The sequence below is a fragment of the Pipra filicauda genome, unplaced genomic scaffold, assembly GCF_003945595.2.
Source record: "Pipra filicauda isolate LSUMZ 115617 unplaced genomic scaffold, ASM394559v2 scaffold16_size7369187_pilon, whole genome shotgun sequence".
NCBI lineage: Eukaryota > Metazoa > Chordata > Aves > Passeriformes > Pipridae > Pipra > Pipra filicauda.
In genome coordinates, this window is record NW_024104207.1 from 6,011,245 (window position 1) to 6,031,371 (window position 20,127).

The window sequence follows — 20,127 nt, forward strand, 5'->3', positions numbered from 1 at the left end:
GGGACAGGTATCTTGGCATGGTTATGTGCCAGAGGAAAGCAACAACCCCAAGCGTCATGGTGCTTACAGGTTCAGTATGTGTGTAAATCACACAAAGGCAGTTATTCCTTTTACATCTTTCCTCTCTTCAATCCCCACACTGGGCACCAATTATGTTTCACTTTAACGAGACAGAAGTGTTTGCTAAGGAGGGTAAGCTATGAGGAAGACCAAGCTTCCCCCTCTAAGCAATTGTAAATCCAAAATTAAGAGGCTCCAGTCGCGGAAATGTGGAGAAAGATAAAAGCACCCAGCCTTTTATTGAAGGATATATGTCTATAGGTAGCACACCAAAAGAACAAAAAACAAACAACAATCCTGCACCCAAATTCCCACCCAAATCCAGTTTTTTTGCCTTTCAGAGCAAATCTAACCACGACCATCAGGGGGCGGTGTTGGGTCTCTGGGGGAGCTCTGCAGTAGCTCACCCGTGGCCAGTTGGACCATGGTACAAACTGCCGAGGACTCAGCTGCGGCGCGCTGAGCACAGGGAGGGGATGGCCACGCAGGTCGGCCTGCCATCCGTGGGAGCAAAGAGTGGAGCTGTCTGTACAAAAGGCCTCTGGGCACCTGTCGGCTCCTAAGGCCCTGCTGCGAACTCAGGAAGCATCACTCCTGAGAGACTGCAGCATGGACTAAGAAAGGTGTGCAGAGGAAAACTGAGAGAGGGGTCTAGGGAAGCATCTGGCTGAGATGGCACTTACTTCTCTGATGAAATCCCAGGCAAGTCCAGGCTGTGGGCAGAACAGTCCACGAGAGAATGGAGGTGGACTGGGGCCAAAGGTAGCCAGATGACCCGGTCGAAAAGAAAATGAATCCTGGAGCTTCCCCTCCACACACACACCTTCCTTGAGTCAGGGCAGAAGTGAAGTAAAGAGTTACAGTTTCTCCAAGAGGAAAAAACCCACCTCCCCCTCCCAGGTCTTCTGTGGTCAATTAGCTTGGAATGTGGGGCTACCGGTGAGCTCTTTTGTGTGTGTGTGAATCACTCCAGCCATTCCCTCCCCCTCCCTAGTTCAACACCTTTCTTTCACAGTGGTGCAGGGGAAAAAAATTCCAAGCTGAGTTTTTTTTAGAACAAGCAAACCTATGACAGAAGTGTGCCAAGAAATGTCCTACCCCTTCTAATTGCACCCTTCTATGCACTCACAATGGAGTGGCAGTCCTTTTCACCTTGCAGCATTTAAACACTACCCACCGCACTCTGCCTTGCATGTTCTTCTCAGCTAGATGTACCCTGAACCACTTTCAGGCTGGCTCAGTCCAGGGTGTCCACTACAGCTCCCGCAGAGTAAAATGGGCCAGGGCACAACCATTTGCTGGCTTAGCCCTTCTCCTTGCAGTCTTTCTACTACATGTTACACCCTGAGGCTCTGCTCTTTCCTTCTCACATAGATGGACTTTCACCTTCTCTTCCACTCACGCACATCTCACTTGATAACCCTATAGACCCTAGCAGCTGAGCCTGTGCCAAATGTCCCAGAAGGAAAACTTGCCGCTGATTTTGCTGATTTACCTGATACCCAAAGGCTACAGGCTTTCTTTCCTGGGGGATAGGGCTTTTGTTCACTTGCAGGAGCTGTACACTGAAATTGCCATTATGACTCCCATAATTGAATATGGACAAAGATTCCTCCCAGGCAAAAGGTGTCAGGAGAGAAAGTTCGTGTGCCCACAGAGGCCCACTAACTGTACTGAAAACCAGAGGTTACGGGCTTTCTTTCCTGGGGAGAAACGGCTTACATTCCCTTGCGGAAAGCCTGCGCTGAAATTGCCTGTCTGACTTTCTAAATTAAATACGGATGAAGATTCCTCACAGACAAAAGGTGCCAGGACAGAAAACTTCTCTGTTTATGGAGTGCCCAGGATGGCCCACTAACTCCACCTGAAACTCAAAGGTTACAGGCTTTCTTTCTTGGGGCAAAGGGCTATCATTCACTTGCAGGAGCCAAGCATTTATATTATCAATCCAACTCCCAAAATATAATACAGACGAAGATTTCTCCCAAACAGTGCTAGGACAGAAAGATCTTGCTGCTTATGGAATGCCCAGGGTGGCCCACCATCTGCACATGAGAGACCGAGGGTAAGGGCTTTCTTTCCTGGAGGAAAGGTTGTCGTTCTCTTGCAGGAACGCTGTGCTAAAACTGCCAGTCTGACTCCCAAAATTGAATACGGACGAAGATTACTCCCAGACAAAAGGTGCCACCACATAAAGCTCTTCTGCTTATGGAGTGCCCATGGTGGTCTACCAACTCTACCTGAAACCCAAAGGTTACTGGCTTTCTTTCCTGGGGGAAAGGGCTATTGTTCACTCACAGAAGCCAGCCCTGAAATTTCCAGTCCAACTCCCAAAACTGAATACGGATGAAGATTCCTCCCAGACAAAAGGTGGCATGACAGAAAGCTCTTGCTGTCCATGGAGTGCCCAGGGTGGCCCACAACCTGCACCTGACACCGAATGGTTATGGGCTTTCTTTCCTTGGGGAAAGGGCTTTCTTTCGGCAAGCAAAGGACAGTCCTTTCCCCCAATAAAGAAAGCCTGTAACCCTTTTGTGTCACGTGCAGTTGGTAGGCCACACTGGGCACTCCATGGGCAGCAAGAGCTTTCTGTTCTGCCACCTTTTGTCTGGGAGGAATCTTCATCTATATTCCATTTTGGGAGTTGGACTGGCAATTTCAGCACAGGGTTTCTGCAAGCAAATGACAGCCCTTTGCCCCAGGAAAGAAAGCCTGTAACCTTTGGGTTTCAGGTGCAGTTGGTGGACCACCCTAAGCACTCCATAAGGAGAAAGAGCTTTCTATCCTAGCACCTTTTGTCTGGAAGGAATCTTCATCTGTATTGAATTTCAGGAGTCGGATTGGCAATTTCAGGGCAGGGTTCCTGCAAAGGAAAGACAGCCCTTTCCCCCAGGAAAGAGAGCCTGTAACCTTTGGGTGTCAGGTGCAGTTGGTGGACCACCCTGGCCACTCCATGGCAGCAAGAGCTTTCTCTCCTGCCAATTTTGTCTGGGAGGAATCTTTGTCCGTATTCAATTTTGGGAGTTGGACTGGCAATTTCAGCGATGGGTTTCTGCAAGCAAACAACAGCCCTTTGCCCCGGGAAAGAAAGCCCTGACACTTGTGATTTCTGGTACAGTTGGTGGGCCACCCTGGGCACTCCACGGGCAGCAAGAGCTTTCTGTCTTGGAACCTTTTGTCTGGGAGGAATCTTCGTCTGTATTCTGTCTTAAGATAAAGGAAAAAAATGGGATGCTTTTTTCTTTTCTTCCGGGCTCCTTCTTTTCCTGGACTTCAAATAAAATTCTCCACTACCCAGATTACCTGAAAGTTATAAACTCTTTCCAAACAGCTGGTGAGGTTTGCAGGCGATGGATTGATTCCATAGTGAGGCCCCAAGAAAAGTACAGGTGACTGAGAATAACAACATGAAAACTGGCCTGGCAGCCTTATTCCAGAAGTGTAACAGGGTCTGCACAGTGTCATCCATGATATTCTCCTATTTTCTTCTTTCAAGGTGGGCAAAGGTTGCTGTCAAGAATAAGTAGCTGGAGACTTTCTGTTTATTCAGCAGTTCCCTGGCCCTGTATAGGGTCTTGGTATCTAAAATAGCTGTGCAAGAACAGCTAGTCCCTGGGGTTCTGTGTGGCTTATTTCTACAGCGGGTGCTGATGGCACCAGCTGCTGCTGTGGGCTTCACTGTCCTCCAGTAGCTGGAAGAAGAATAATTCATTTGAAGTTTGTGTGGAAGAAATCTTCAGCCACAGAAGGTTCATGAGGGCTCAACCCAGGGCTGGTGTGGGGCAGGGAGTTGATGAAGGTGTTATTTCCCCACTCTCGGCTTTTGTAGGTAGCTGCTCCTCATTCACCTCAGGTCCTAAGGCAACACAGCTGGGCAGTGCTGGAGGGTGGGATCCTCTCCCAGTGCTGGCGTGGGGAGCTGGCAGTGGCTCCTGTGTGTGATCCTACTGTCACAGCTTGTAAGGACTTAAAGAGCCCTGTGGCCTGTCTCAAACACTGTCAAGGCCGCAGAAGGAAGTTGCCACAAGATAAGCCACCATAGTGGGAACTTCAGATAAGCACAGAAGAGAGGAATTTGCAACAGAAAGGTGCTAATTCCAGGCCTAGCAGAGGCAAGATCTGGTCAGCACATCCTGGTTAATGCATCTATACAAAAATTCCCACTGTGGCAAACTGTGGTAAAGGAAGCAACTGCTCACACACATATCACCCCAAGTCACCACAGCCTCTACAAGCACCCCATGGATATCTGGAACTTGGACTGTATACCCAGAAGAATGACTCTGGGACACCCCTCCCACCGAGAAGCCCAAGGTGAAGAAGGACCAACAGGACACTGTTGGATACACAGGTGGTGACTGTCTTCTACTTGATCTCTCTCTCTCTCCTCTCTCTTTTCTATTTCTTTCTCTCTACCTCACATCTATTGTTAAATAAAATGTGTAGTATTATACTTGGGCACTTGGTCTCGTTTGCACCTTAATTTAGGCAGATGCATCTCTCACTGCTCAGCCCTGGCAGTGGCTTCAAGAAGGTTTGCGACCCTCTGCTCCATCTTGGCTGTCGAGCACGAAGACAACTCTAGTGGCAGCTGTTGAGCTGTCCCCATAGCAGCTGCCAGTTCACCAAGAAAGTCCCCTTTTGAAGCCAAGACTCCTGGAGGAAAACTTACTGGGAAAAGACAGGTTTTGAGGATGATGCTTTATCTAGTAAAGCTGGAAGAAAACAGTGAGTTTTCTGTTGAACCAACCCTTCCCGAGCTATGCAGGGGAAGGAGACAAAGACCATGAGAACCACATCCCTGCTCAGGGCAGGTGACTCCAGCTCCATCTTTTGTGTAGTCCCACTGTGTAATTCCTTAACATGCATATTTACAATCAAGTGCCCAAGCCCCTGTATCCCACAGACATGACACTGCAGCTCATGCCTTTGTTTGCAGACATCACGTTTCGATGCCACTAATTTTATGGTGAGGATTAATAAAACATGAAGTTTAAAGATGCCTAAATCACAGTGGGGAGCTGGTAATCTCTGCCAACAATAATATTTGCACTTTATTTTCATCCTAACATCCAGCCATGGAGTGGAACCTGGGGCAGGGAGCAGCACTACTGCATGGAAATTAAGAGGGTGAGGATGGCATGGGGGTCCCAACCTGCTCCTTGGGCATCACATGTTGCTCATATGGGTGGGATGTCCTTCCCCATCTGTGTTAGGGACCTCATCCCCCTGGGATACTGTGTCTGGGCCCACAGCAGGACCAGCGATTCAGGGCTGAGTTTAAACCAAGACTGAGGTAGGGATGAGACATGAAGTGGCCTCTCTGCATGTAGAGATGATATCTCTGCATGGATGTATATGCTCTGCTCTAACAGCATATCCTGTGGCCACCCATGGTCCATGCTCTGAGGACCTGCCAGCCAAGGGTTGTCCCTTTGGGATGTCCCATCTGGAGGGGACAAATGATCCAGGTCTCTGGTACTGGGAGACCTGTGAGCCACCAAAGGTGTAATTTGGCTTTTGCAAAGTCTGCCTGTGTCCCCTCTCCCTGCTACAGTCCCAATGCCAGTGACCTGGCTTGCTGGGCCACCACAGCCCGGTAGCCCTGGGGTTGAACTCAGGGCTGGGAATGTGCTGCTTCCATGGCGGGGCTGTTTCCTCCCCATTTCTTTCCTGCCTAACAAGCATCCTTGTCAAAATAGCTAATTTCCTTCCAGAACAAAAAGTCACCTGAATACATTTGGAAGCTGTATTGCACTATCAGGATAATCAGAATTTAATTTGATGCAGTCAAGGCTCTAAAAAAAATGTTATCAAGAGGAACATGAAAGCTGGATTCCTGCACTTGGACATGCAACTGGAATGCTTAGTCCAGATTTCTTATTTTATTGGAAACTTTCAAAAAATCAGTCTAAATAACAAAAAAAGAATATTAAAAGTATTTGCAAATTAATGTCTTTTGTAGTTGAACAAAAGGTCCACTTCTTTTGCATGACTGGGACAGTATCTTATTAAATCCTACTAATTATATAATTTTGTAGTGTCTAATAATGTCTTTACTTGCATGAATTAAAGCTGAGGCTTATTTCCCCATATGTTGTACCACATTGCTCTTACAAGTTTCAGTCCCAAAAACTAAGGATACTTCCACTGAAGACAGGGAGACCCTGGGGCTAGGGAAATGGGGGGGGAGGGGGGGGAGTGGGATGGGGACCTGGGCTGCTTCTGTTACATCCTTGGGGCCTTTTATCATTCCCAGCTCTTGGGATAGCTGAGGTAAAGCTCCAGCTCTTCCTAGTGAATGCAATTGTGTGACAACTACAGTTTTTATTTTAAAAGTACAATTTCAGAAAGAAGAAAGGTGCCTCTGAGTCTTTTGGGTGCCAGGAAGGTTGGAAATGTGAGCGAAACATGACCCGGGAGATGTGATGCTCCTTTGGGGGAGGTTTTGTTTGACATGGGGGGAACAATGTGTTTGTTAGAGCAGCAGCTGGCGCTGGGGCAAGGGATGACAGAGTAGTGGCCTTGACCATTTTCACTTCAAACACCATGATTTCTGTGCCAAGCTCAGGCTGTTCGGCTGCGCGGTATGTGCCAAGCTGTTTGCAGGGGTGCGTGATGGCAGCCACTGCAGCCATGGACACCCTATCCTCCCTTAGCTCCCGTTTCTGCAGAGCCTGATCCCAAACACCATCACCCCCCTGCAGAGGGGACACAGAGGACAGCCCCAGAACCAGCTTTAGCCCTCAGAAATGTGGCAGGGGAGCTTTGGGGGAAAGGAGGTTTAGTCAACTTCGTCAGGGAAATAGTATGGATCTTGTGTTCAAACCTTTGAAGTGTTAATTAAAAAGAATTATGCAAAGGAGTGAGGATTTGAAACATTCATTTGAATCTCAATAAGGCATCTGTATCAAAAATAGCAGCAGGATCAACTATAGATACAGCAGTTTTGGAGCAAAATGGCCCTGGCATCCCTGGTGCTGCTGAGCAGAGTTCTTGCCTGCTCCCTGCCCTAATGGGTGCTGCCGAGTGGAGTGCAGTGAAAGCCTGGGCAAACACTTTGTGCCTAATATTTAAAGATCTTGAAAGCAACTCACATAAGAAAAGACCCCAGTGGGGTGTGGTGTGGAATTAGATGTTAGATTAGATGAGCAGGTAGAACAGATGTATGGGCTCGTATGGTGGGTGCAGGGCTGGGATCACTCCAGGAGCACTTAACATGAGGCACTAGACACCCCACGCAGACCAGACTCCAAGCCTCTGCCCAGCACAGCCCCTTCCAGGGAAACCAGGGGAAAGCACCTCTCCAGCCCGGCCCTTGATTAAAACCCCCAGCACGTCCTTGCCCTCGCTCATTCCAATAAAAAGCATCCAGGGTATTAATTACCAGATCAGCGGATAACGCTGTTAAGTTTAGTTTTGCACTGCACAGACCCAGCGGGAATGTCAATGCTTTCTGCCCTTGGTGTTGGCACTGGAAGGGCATGAGGGGGTGGGTGTCCCAACCAGCACTGAGGGGGCACAGGCCAGCAGTGCCATGGGGGTACTGGCACCAAGACCCCAGGCCTGCAGAGAACTCATGCTCTTAGTTAATTCCTGGCACGGGACCAGGGGGGTGGCAAGGGTTTGGGGCCTCCAGTGGGGATGGCTTAGTTGGGCAGAGCGTTGGGGGGATGCAATCAAGGGCCAAAAGAAGCAACGGGCAAAGCTGAAGCCTCACTGCAAAATTCTGCAGCAATTTCAAAGGCTGTGGCTGTAACCTCAGCTGTGGGTTTGATTAAAAATGGATGAATAACAGCCTGACCTTGGGCAGGGCTCAAGCGGGCACCCCCACAGCCCCTTGCCATCAGGAGAAGGTGACGATCTCAGCCAAAACGTGGTGCAGGGATAACCCTGAGGCCTGCCTCCCCACCCCACGGAGTGAGATTTCCATGGATGGGGCCTTCTCTGTCCATTTGGGATGCCTGAAGTCTGCAGAGGGGATCTCGGGACCAAAGGCTGGGTTTTCAGCTTCCCCCTGGGATGCTGCTGGTCCCTGTGTGGGTGTGCGTAGGATTTTCCATCCCCTGCATTGATAAGCCAAAACTAGGCCCAGTGACATCAGCTTAGGAAAGGGCCTTTCCTCTTGGTGACATGGAGGTGGGAACGATGGGAGAGGCAGAACATGGAAATCTGCCTGCTCTGCCCTCCAGTACACGCTTCAGAGGCTCCAGTTCAGGAGCATTTCACCAGCTCTCCATGGGATGGAAAAAATTCAATGGACCACAAGAGAGTTTGAAAAGATTTTTAGCTGTTGCACCAGGGCAAACCCTTTGAACAGTGCAGGTTGAAAGGACAGCAGGGCTGCTGGTAGTTGGTGGCCAGTGAGGTGTGTGAGGTGCACGTTGGCAGAGCAAATAGTCACTGTGAGCCATCACTGAGCCCCAGTGGTCAGGGACTGGAGAGAGGATGGCCCTGTGGCCACACTGCTCACTGGAGACCTGCCTGAGAATGTGAGTTGGGGGGGAGGGCTTCCAGGAACATCCTGCTCTGTGATCTATAATTTAAAAACCATTTTGTTTTGCCTTGGTCTCTTTAACCAGCAATTTGCTTAGCAAAAGAACACAATACCCCTTCAGGAAAGAAGAAATAAACTCATTCTTTCAACTAAATTTCTCCTGACCTTACTAAAACTTTTTCCCTGTTTCCTCTTCTGAAGAAGCAGCTTTTCTTTTTTTTATTTTATTTTTGTGATCTCCAATTCCACTGAGACAGAAGAAATCAGCATATCAGAGAAAACAACGATCCTTGTGATGCCCAGCAGTCACTAATTAGCAAATTATTAAAAAAAAAAAAAAAAAAGACATCTCTCTGCAGATAGAATTGTTTTCTGGCAATGTTGCCTTTTTTTTTTTTTTGTCGGTGCTGTGACAAGGAACTTCTTTATTGCTGAATAAATCTCTATTGAGATAGAGCAGATTAAACTATCCCTTTCATACTGGATGTGTTAATGTGGCTCATTCTTTCAGTCCCCAATAAAATATCCTGCCCTCACTTTTACCCTGTTGTGGTGGGTTCCTGCCTAGATGGGAGAATTGCAAGAGCACATTTGAGCCATCGCATCTGTCCCCCGGCTGGACCAGGCGTCCTTTTCATCACCATGAGCATCCCCAGAGGCGGGGGCTCAGGGGGGTTGAGCTCACCTGTGTGGATTCAGTTCCAGTGGAACATCTGCAGAACAGCTGGAGTCCCCCCAGATGGTCCACTTCCCTCCTGAAGTCCACAGCCCCAGCTGGCAACAGCCCCAGGAGATCTCCTCAAGCGGCCCTGCTCTCCTCCCCACCATCTTTCCAGGTTTCTTCTCCAAATTTCAGGATTATTTTGTCCCAAGCACTCACAGCCCTACTTGGGGACAGCACCTCAAGCAAAGGCTCTGTTGGGAGCTCCTACTGGCTGCAGGGGCTGAGCTCCCTGTTCATGCACTGGTGAGCCAAGGTGGCACCCACAGGTCTCCAACCTCATTTTGGAGACATGGTCTCCAATAGTGAGGAGCAAAACAGGACCCCAAAGCCAGCTGTCACAGACTCATACTCCAAGGCTCATCATGGGGGTCCTAGCCTTGTGAGCAGGTCTTGGGGGCTCTGCTGGAAGAAGGCAAAGGGCAGGAGACATCCCTGGGCTGTTGGAGAGAGCCAGCTGCTTGTCTTTGGCCAAAGAACCTTGTACTCCCTCTTTGCCAAAGTCCTCTCCAAGGGCCAGTGTCCTTCTGAGGGCTCTGAGAAGTGTTGCCTGAGGCCTATTTACAGCAGTGGAGAACTGAACACATCCTGGGGGACAATACTGACAACATCATGGTCCTTTGATTGTTCCATAAATGTTCCCTTGGGGCTGCTGGCACCCCCCAATACCCCATGGGGCGGGAGCATGGGGCACATCCCACAGAAAAATGATGAGCATGAGCCTGAGTCAAGCATGGCTGTAGGCAGGAGCCCCACGATGCCCAAACCTTTCCATGCTGCCACCAGCACCACAGGGACATAGCCCTCCTGGCAATCACAGCACTGCCCAAACCTCTGCCTGCTGTGACAAGCAGTGTGGGGCCACAAGTGCCCTGAGGGCACAGAGCAGGGGACATGTGCAGCCACAGCACAGGGATGTTGCATGAAAATACACATTTTTTTCCCCTCTTTTTATAAATCATACATATTTCCCCACTCAGGGGCCACAGGTTTGGGCGGGCAGTGTGTGGAGAGCCCTAGCAAGAGCGGGTGCTGGATGTTTGTGTGTTGCTCGACAGCACAAAACCCCACTTTCCTTCTCCTCCAGAAACTGAAAAAAATGTGTTTCCTCCTAAAATGTTTTCTTCTCCCATGGTCCTGGAGTAGTAATAAATCATCACTTATTTAACCCAAAATGCAGCTAATGGAGCAGCTGCCTAATGCATGCTTCCAGGGAAAGCTGTCAGCATTTCCGAAACTTTGGAGGTTAAAATACTGTCAAGTTGTTTTTAATTGTTTTTGATTCATTTTAATTTTCCACTTGATAACATGCAGCATGGGATGCTTCCTCCTGGTGGGTTGTTTTCCCAGCTGACAAATGTGGCCTCGCCCCGCCCCTGTGCCACCAGACAGGGCTGGGACTGGCCGAGCTGTGTCATGCCATGCCAAATTGTGCCATACAGAGCCAGGTTGTGCCATGCTGTGCTGAGCCATGCTGACTTAAGCCATACTGAGCTCAACTATGTGGAGCAAGACTGTACAAAGCCATGCTCTGCCATGCCGAGGTGTGCAGGGACAGACTGTGCTGACCTGAGCTGTGCTGTGCCTCTGGAACACTTCTGCTTCGGAGACAGGCTGAGAGAGCTGGGGTTCTTCAGCCTGGAAAAGAGAAGGCTCTGGGGAGACCTTAGAGCCCCTTCCAGAGCTTAAAGGAGCTTCAAGAGAGCTGGAGAGGGACTTTGGACAAAGACATGGAGTGACAGGACAAGGGGGAACAGTTTCACACGACAGAAGGCAGGTTTAGATTAGATGTTAGGAGGGAATTTTTCCCTATGAGGGTGATGAGGCACTAGCACATGTCGGTCAGAGAAGCTGTGGCTGCCCCATCCCTGGAAGTAAGTATTCAAGGCCAGGTTGGACGGGGCTTGGAGTGGAAGGTGTCCCTGCCCATGGCAGGGGGTTTGGAATGAGACGGTCTTTGAGGTCCATTCCAACCTAAACCAACAAAAATCTATGGGCCCCGATGGATTTCATCCAAGATTCCTCAAAGAGGTGCTGATGTCATCACAAAACCTCGCTCGATGAGTTTTGAGCGGTCTTGGGAATCTGGGGAGCTCCCAGCTGACTGGGAGTTGGTGAACGCTGTCCCAATTTTCAAGAAAGGCAAGAAGGAGGACCCTGGAAACTACAGGCCCGTCACTGTCATTTCAGTGCCTGGTAAAGTTATGGAGAGGATTATTTTTGGAAAAATTGAAAAACATCTTAAAGACAACACAGTCATTGGTCACAGCCAGCACAGCTTCAGGAGAGAAAGTCCTCCTTGTGAAACCTAATTTCCTTCTATGACAAGGTAACCCACCCGGCTGATCAAGGAAAGCCAATTGATGTAATTCTTTTGGATTTCAGTGAAGCCTTCGATCCTGCCTCTCACCAGATCTTCTGAATAAACTGTCCAGCTCACAGCTGAATAAACACATCATGTGGGGGGTGAGCAGTTGGCTCACGGATAGGGCACAGAGGGTGACAGTGAATGGGGTAACATCAGACTGGTGACCTGTCACTAGTGGGATTCCACAGGGCTCCATCTTAGGCCCTATGCCCTTCAACATCTTCATAAATGACTTGGATGCAGGACTGTAAGGGACACTGAGCAAGTTTGCAGATGACCCAATACTGGGAGGAGCTGCTGACTCCCTTGAAGGCTGCGAGGCCCTGCAGAGACATCTTGACAGTCAACAGCCGTATGAAGTTCAAGAAGGGGAAGTGCCAGATTCTGCACCCAGAATGGAGCAACCCCGGATGTACGAACAGAGTGGGGAATGAGATGCTGGAAAGCAGTGCCAGGAAAGGGACTTGGTGGTCCTGGTTGATGGCAAGTCATACATGAGCCAGCAGCGCCCTGGCAGCCAGGAGGGCCAACCATGTCCTGAGGGGCATCAGGCTCAGCATCGCCAGGCAGGCCAGGGAGGGGATTGTCCTGCTCTGCTCTGACCTGGGGCAGCCTCAGCTTGAATATTATGTGCAGTTTTGGTCACCACAATATAAGAAAGATATTAAGCCATGAGAGAGCATCCAAAGGAGGCAACAAAGATGGTGAAGGGCCTTGAGGGGAAACCATGTTGAGGAGCGGCTGAGGGCACTTGGTGTGTTCAGCTGAAGAAGACTGAGGGGAGACCTCATGACAGTTTCAACTTCCTCGGGAGGGGAAGAGGAGGGCCAGGCATTGACCTCTTCTCTGTGATGACCTGAGGGAATGGTTGGAAGTTGTGTCAGGGGAGATTTAGGTTGGATATTAGAAAAAGATTGTCGGGCACTGGAACAAGCTCCCCAGAGAAGTGGTCTCAGCACCAAGCCTGACAGAGTTCAGGACACGTTTGGACGATTCTCTCGGGCACATGGTGTGACTCTTGGGGATGATCCTGTGCAGGGCAAGGAGTTGGACTCGATGATCCTTGTGGGTCCCTTCCTACTCAGCATATTCTGTGAATCTCTGATGCTATGATTCTATGCCATTCCACGTCCCGCCGGATCAAGCCGTGACAACCCACACAATACCATGTCAAACTGAGCCAAACCCAGCCGTGCCAGCACCAACAGGTGGCGACACGTCCCCATTGCACCCCAAAACCAGCCGCGCCGGGGACGTCCCCGGCGCGTCCCCAGCGCAGCGTTAAAGGACTTCCCAGAGCTCGTCCCCGCCTTCCTAAACCCCCCCTCCCGGTTTTCGGGCTGGTTAATCCCGTGTGTAAATGGCAGCCAATGGATGCGGCCGTTGCGCGGGGCTGGGATTAGCGGCGGGGCGAATGGCTGGCACTTTTACTGGGATTACAGAACAAAGAGCTGCGTTCCCTGCCCGATTTGAAGTGGGGGAAAAAAAAACCCAAACCACCCCCCCGGGTTTTTTTTCATTCCTTTAGGCCCCCATCGGGTTATACCGGCTCCGCCCGGGAAGCGGCGGGAGGCGGCGGGAGGCGGCTCCATCCCGGCCCCCGCCCGTCCGCCCCCGCCGCTCCCGCGCAGCCTCGCCGGGGGAGGCAGCAGCGCCGCGCCCCAGCCGCCCGCGGTAAGAAAAAGTTTTGCCCCCCATCCCTTCGTCACGGCTCCCTTCCACCCCCAGTCACGACTCTGGGGGGGGGGCAGCGGCGGGAGGGATGTGGGGGTTGTTGGTGCGATGGGGTGCAGGGGGATATTAGGGCTGGGGGGATGCTGGGGGAGGATAGGTCTCGGGGATGCAGGGGGGGCATCAAGGCTCAGGGGATGATTGGAGTTGTTAGGGCTGGGGGGATGCAGGGGAGCATTAGGGGTCCTGAGGGAAGATAGTGCTGAGGGATGCAGCAGGACATTAGGGCTGGGGCGAGAGGGCTGGAGGATGCAGAGGGGCAACAGGACTGTTGGGGCGTGATCGGGCTACGGGGGTACAAAAGGATATCAAGGCATGGGGTGGGCAGTGGGTTGCTGGGGGAATGATAGGGATGCGGGGTGCAGGGGGACAGTAGGGTGGGAGGTCATGCTGGACTCTTTAGGGCTGGGGTATGCTGGGGGTGACAGTGCTGGGGAATGCAGGGGGCAGTAGGGCTTCTGGGGAGATGATAGGTCTGGGGGATGCAGGCAGACATTAGGGCTGCTGGGGGGTGTTAGGGCTGTGGGGATCTGCGGGGCATCAAGGGTTGGGATGTAGGGGAGTAGTGTGGTTGCTGGCCTGGATGCTGAGCTCATTGGTGCTGGGGGGATGCTGTGGAGGGAATGCCAGGCTCATCAGTGTGGGAGTGGGCAGGGAGGCAATAGGGATACTGGGGGCTGATAGTGTTGGGGGATGCTGCAGGGCAATAGGGCTTGGCAGGGATGCTGGGGCTATTAGGGCTGGGAGGAATACTGAGGAGCTGTAGGGCTTGGTGGAGATGCTAAGGATAATCTGGAGCTCACTGGGGCTGAGGGTCATTAGGGCTGATGGGGGGAATGCTGAGGGTGATGATGCGGCTTGGGGTTGGTGGGATCCATGGGGGCTGTTGGGGAGATGCCAATAAGTTTGGGAGGGTGTTAGGGGTTGAGGGCAATAGTGCTGCAGGGGGGGATGCAGGGAACAATAGGGCTGGGGGGGCTGCTGAGGCAATTGGACAGGGGATGTCTGGCTGGCCCTCGGTGCCAATGGTGTCCCACATCCTGAAGGCAGCTCCGGGGCCACCACCTGCCCTGGCTGTGTCCAATGGTGCCAGGCAGGAAGGGGAGCTAGAAGCAGGGCTCTGCCAGAGCTTGCCTCCTCTCCGACACCACAGGGATCAGTGGCAGCACTGCTGGAAATAGAAAAACGGCATTGAGCTGACAAAGCGCTTGGGGCTTTGGCTGGGCTGGTTACCGGCCTTGGCACCGTGGCCCATGGGCTGGAGGGATAGACATCCTCTCCTAGGCAAGTGGAAGATTCTCAGTGCCAGAGGATGACCGTGATGAGGAGAAAGTCGCTCCCTGGGGATCGGGCGCCCTTGTCTTTCCAGTGCATGGGGCTGGCAGTGGGTTTATCTGGGATAAGCTGTAAATTGGAGTGATCCTATTAATGCATCTTGTGCAGGAGCAAGTTTGGACCCGGCAGGTAATCCTGGGTGTTTGTGGTGAGCGCCAGGCACAGCCAGGCAAGAGCACTTCGGGAGGCGATGGTGCCAGTGAGCACCACGGGGTGGGTGCCGCGGGCATTTTGGGGTGGGTCACCTGCCTACTGCTGCATCCGTCCGTCACCTGTCAGTGTGTGAGTTCCAGACATCAGAACCGCCTGGGGACATCAGCATGGAGCCTTGCATGACGGGAGCCCTCGGCTTCAGGGTGTATGCTCTTCACGCTGCTCTTACTTAAGGAGCTGCTGGAAGTGCTGCAGCTGGGGAATAATCCTGTGGATGCGAGCACCTTTAATTCCACAGGATCCCTTGTTTCCTGTCCCCAAGAGCGCAGGCAGACTCAGTAAGTCAGTTGTTGCCCATCTGAACCCACAGAATCCCCTCCTGTGGAAACTGCTGCAGCACTTGCTCTGAAATGAGAAAGCTTTATGGGGACCTGACCCTGCCAGCAGCTTAGTGGCTGGGGTGCTAAAGGCCATGTCCTAGTGCCGCAGCCGGAGCAGCAAGCCCCGGCACAGCAGCACATGCTGCCATCGGAGCGATGTCAGGGTTGCCGTGTCAGGGCAGTGTGGCTCTGTGACCACCCGCAGATTCCCTGCTCCTCTCCCTTCAGCCCCGCAGAGCCAGACTCCAAGTGACCACCAATGGACAGGGTGCCCTTCCTTGGGGCTATGCCACTGGTTTTCTCATGCACCGTGGCTCTCTGAGCTGGTGTCACCTCTCCAAGGCCACATTTTGGGCCGAGCCCTTCTTTGGATGTGTCACCACTATGCAGGCAGAAGAAAAGTTCAGGCAGCTGCCCTCACAGGGTGCTTGCAGTAGTGGAGAAGTGACACTAGAAATATGCTCTGATGGCCACTGCTGCTTGCTTCTGCTGTCCCTCCTGAGAGGGCTTTCCATCCTCTGCAGGAGCGGCTGGTGTTGCCACTGGTTGCTGCTCATTCAGATTTGCTAATGAGAAGTTGGGACAGGAAAGCAGGAATCTGCTCAGGGACATGTTTATCAACCTGGCTCTACCAGCCCAAGTGAGAGACACAGTGCCCTTGCTGGCAGGCTGGTACTGTCATGGGAGCCTGGCACATCCTTGCGTGGGGCAGGAGGTGACAAGGAAGGTGGGCTTTGAGGCCAGCGCAGAGGGCACAGGTCTGGCTGTCCAACATGATGTGCATCACATATGACTAAAGTGATGCTCTGCTTAAAGGAAGGAGAAAAAAAAGTCTCAGGTCAAAGCACATGACCTCTTGCTGCTGGAGTTAACAGGGGATTCCCATCTGCTGCTCCCACAGGAAATAGCTCAGATTTTTTTTTGGCAACTATCAATCCTCTATACTTCCTTTGGTAATTTCAGTGACTGCACCCCAGCAGGCAGTCTGGAGGAGTGCAGAGGGACTGGCCAGCTGCTCGCTGCAAGGCTAACCCCTGGGGTGGGTGCAGGACTCAGTGCTGGCTGAGGGCAGGGGTGCCATCAGCATCCATTTGCAGGTGCCAGTGGTGGGTGGACGTGCTGGTGGTTCAGTACTGCTGCTCCAGGATGATTGGGCTTGGTGGTGGGTGATGGTTTGAGGAAGGGGATGCTGAGTGGGTGAGGGGCTATGTTGGTGTCCTTGCTTTACTTCTGGCCCTTCAACCACATCTGCCTTGTGTTACGCCTTGCTGGCAATGACAAACCTTCTTCAGCGGTTTGGGGGGAGTAGAGGCAGATGCTGAAGGCATCTGGGCTGGGTTTACCACCACCAGAAGCCTCCTTGAGGACAGGGAGGAGGAGAGGAAAGGACCTACTGAGTGCCCCTTCTGAGATGGAGATAGCTATCCAGGAGCTAAATATGTATTTATTGGTTCATTTATTGGGAAGAGCCCAGCTGGAAGCTGTAGAGAAGAGTCTCCAGTGTCCATGTGGATGCTGGCCAGAGCAGCGGGGCTGGGGGCATAGAGCAGCCCCAGATGGAGGTTCGCCAGTGAGGTGGCAGCTCTTTGCAAACTGGAGCGAGGCTTCCCAGGACCTTGCTCTGCCCTATGGTAGCCTTTTCTATTTACATCTCTTGAAGCACTGTCTTTAAAAAGAAGTCAAGAGCTGCAGGAGGCTCGGAGCTGGACGGTGGTGTCTGTTGGACTTTGGGGATTGGGAGTTTGGGGGTTTCTGGCTCACTGTTTTGATGCTTCGTTTCTTGGTACAGCCTCCTTTGTTGAATTTGCTTCAGACCAGAGAGAAAAATGTGAAGTGGGTCCAGGTGGGTGCTTGGCCCTGCTGTGTGGTGCCCCTAGAGTGATGGAGCAGTGGGCTGGGATGGGGGTTTGCTGCCAGAGAGACCCCCCCAAAGCAGCTAGGGCATTGGCTGGTGTGGGAACACACTGTGTCCCATCCTGGTTCAGGAGTTGCTGCCAAACGCCACCTTACAAATGATGGTGTTGTTTCCAAGGGATTTGCCTATGATGCAGCAAGGCTCCCCTTGCTGTGGGAGCGAGGGAAAGCATCCCTCGAGTTGGGATACTGTGGAGAAAAGCACTGGGTACATGAATCCCCTCCTTGGGAGCAGGCTGTGCTGAGCAGGATTTACATTCCTGCATGCAAATGGCTTCTGTTGGAGTTTTCTGGTTTCATGTGGCCTTGTCTCTGCTCTGGGCTGGTCTGCCTGGCTTAAGAAGATAATTAATCTCAGTGGAATGAGCAGGGGACCAGCGAGGAGCATCACTCTTCTGCTGCACAGCTGTGTGGTTGACATAGTCCTTTGCCAGCGTGTCCCTCCTCAGAGCCGATCTCCACCTCTCGCATGAGGGGTGAGATGTCCATCTTATTTTCTTTAAATCTGTAACATTAAATAGAGCAAATGCCAGTGGGGAGGTCAGTGTGGACCCAGGATGGGTCCTGGAAATGTGTCATCCAGTGCTCACCTGCGTGCCTGGGACCTCTGCCCCAGGAGATTGAAGAGGACAAGACAGAAGTTCCCTGCCCATGGGTGACATCCCCTAGGGGTGTGCCAGGGTCTGGCAGTGCCCCCGAGCCACTCAAGTGGGTGTGAGCAGTCGGGTGCAAAGGCTTGTGGTGGGTACCACGGACCTGCTGTTGATCTGTTCCCACAGCCCCATAGGCAGACTAAAACCTGGGAGCTAAGGAGGTGCTTTGGGGTATAGATCCCTTTGGAGATGGCTGGGAGGAAAACTGGTGTGCAGGATGTTTTGTAAACATTTTTAATTTTTGGAACATTTCTTGAACTTTTTGGTGATGTGTGTGGGTAGTGGTCCCTGCCAGGGTTGTGTGCCCCACTTAGCTTGGATGCACCCTACAGGAGAAACCTCTCCCTCCAGTGGGTGGACAGAGGTTGGAGGGATCTACATGCTTCTGAGAGAAATCCTTGGTGCCTGGGCCCTGGTAACAAGCAGCAGGTTTTTCAGTTCCACTTCAAATCCCTGGACAAGGTGGGATAGAGGCATGGAATCCCAGCCATGGGTTGTGCCAGCAGTGTGGCCATAGAGGAGCCCTTAGCTTCCGTCTCCCTCACTTTAAAACAAAGAAGGCAAAACCCCCCCTAAGTTTTCATTTTCCAACAGATTGGAAGAACATACAGGCAGTTGGTCTTGCTCAGGGAAAACTCATGGAGTGGGAGTCTTCCAGAGCAAGGTGACACTGGAAAATGAAACCATTGCAGTAAGTGAAGAAGATCTCCATGGTTTTATCTAGTTGCTGAACAGGAAGATGCTTCACCCATCTTTAAAGGGATGAATGCATCTCTCTGCCCAGGTTTTGGCAGAGCTCACGTCCTGCCTTTAGTTCCAGCTGCATCTGCTTCCCTGCCTGGGAAACCTCCCGCACCTTAGTGCCTGCAAGAGGTGACCTTGCCTTAGGGCACTGACTGCCATGCCAGGTTGCTCATCTGCTGCTGGGCTGCAGCCTGGTGGCACCAGAGAGGTGGCCCTGGGCAGTGGGGACAGCTCTGGCCATTGCGCCAGGATGGAGATGGCTCCCTGGAGGTGGTCAGAGCCCCCCACAGATGAAAGGGACCAACCTCGCCCTGCCTCTAGTTAGCAGCAGCCCTCATGCCAGAAATGAACCAGGGGGTTAATTCAGAAGGGCTCAGTGCCAGGAAGCGTGCGTGGCACATCACGTTGATGAGGGCACCCGGGAGCAGTGCCGATAAGGCAGGCTCTGCCTTCCCCTGCCTGCCTGCCATCAGGGAGAACTGTGGGATGCTGAAAGGTTTTGGATGAGGCTTGAGGTGAGCTCCTGGTCCATACCCTGTTGCAGGGCAGAGACCCTAGAAGGACATGGGTGGCAAGGGTAGGGTTCTCCCTGGAAATGCTGCCTCTTGGACCTTCTCAAGAGGGACCCTAAAGGATGGGTTGCGTTCATGGCAGGATGGGTACTGAGCTCAGCGGGATGAGTATTTTGGCATGTCTCCCCGGCACCAGTAGGATGGGGCTGCACCCACTGCAGCCAGGCTTTAGGATCTGCTTGAGGCTTCCACCAAAGCCACACTCCTCCCCACTGGGCTAGTTTTCTGCTTGTTTCGCTGCAGGGTAAGACACAGGGATGGAAAAACCTGTAGGGAAGGCAAGATTATGTCTCCCTAATTAGTAGGAGCCTGATTATCATTTCTTCCCAGACCTCTGGTAATGATTAAATATATGAGAATTATCTTTATTATTTGTATTGCATTAGTATTTAGAAGGCTGGGACGCTGTTTGCTCTGCAGACAGGGAATGACAGTCCTTGCCAGGAGAAATGCTGTCTCTGGTGTTCTGAATGGACTGGGTAGATTGGGAGTTGAGCTCTGTGCCCGTGGCATCACCCAAATTGCTGCAGCTCCACACCCTGACACTTAGAAGTATTTAAAGTATTGAATCCTACATCCTTTTGCTTGCATGTGAGTCACATCTGCTTTAGTATGAGGGGAAAAAAAAAAATCAGTGTATTACCATGACCCCTAAAATTGTGATTTATATAGAGATTTAAAATACATACACGTATTTTTGGCACCAGGGTTGTCAAAGTGCAGGAGTTGGCCACTCCTTTTAGATGCTCTAGCTTTATTGTTGGAGGGCTACAATAAGGCAATCTTATTAGGTAACTATAACAATGTTAGGAGCCACCATCTGCTGGAGTGCTGCTGCAGGGAGCAGTGGGAGCTGCCTGCCATGCCGCTGCTCCTCTGCTACTTCCTGCTGGCATCTGCCGTGTCCTAGGAGAAACATGAGTGGTTGGTATGGATGGAGAAAGGGCTTTTCCTTATGGCTTTGTCCCTTTTAATCACCTGGGGTATGAGCTGTTGAAC

General features: G+C 51.7%; 1 protein-coding gene across 5 annotated transcripts in view; it reads left to right on the forward strand.

Moving 5' to 3' along the window:
* Nucleotides 1-13,048: 13,048 nt before the first annotated feature.
* GTF2IRD1 (GTF2I repeat domain containing 1) overlaps nt 13,049-20,127 on the forward strand; it is a 72,281-nt gene continuing 65,202 nt past the window's right edge. For 3 of the 5 annotated variants that reach the window (XM_027749955.2, XM_027749957.2, XM_027749958.2), the window contains exon 1: nt 13,050-13,320. The gene's annotated coding sequence lies outside the window, so the exon portion shown is untranslated. Of the gene's footprint in view, nt 13,321-20,127 lie in introns of all 5 variants that reach the window. The other 2 variants (XM_027749959.2, XM_027749960.2) reach the window with 1 other exon arrangement.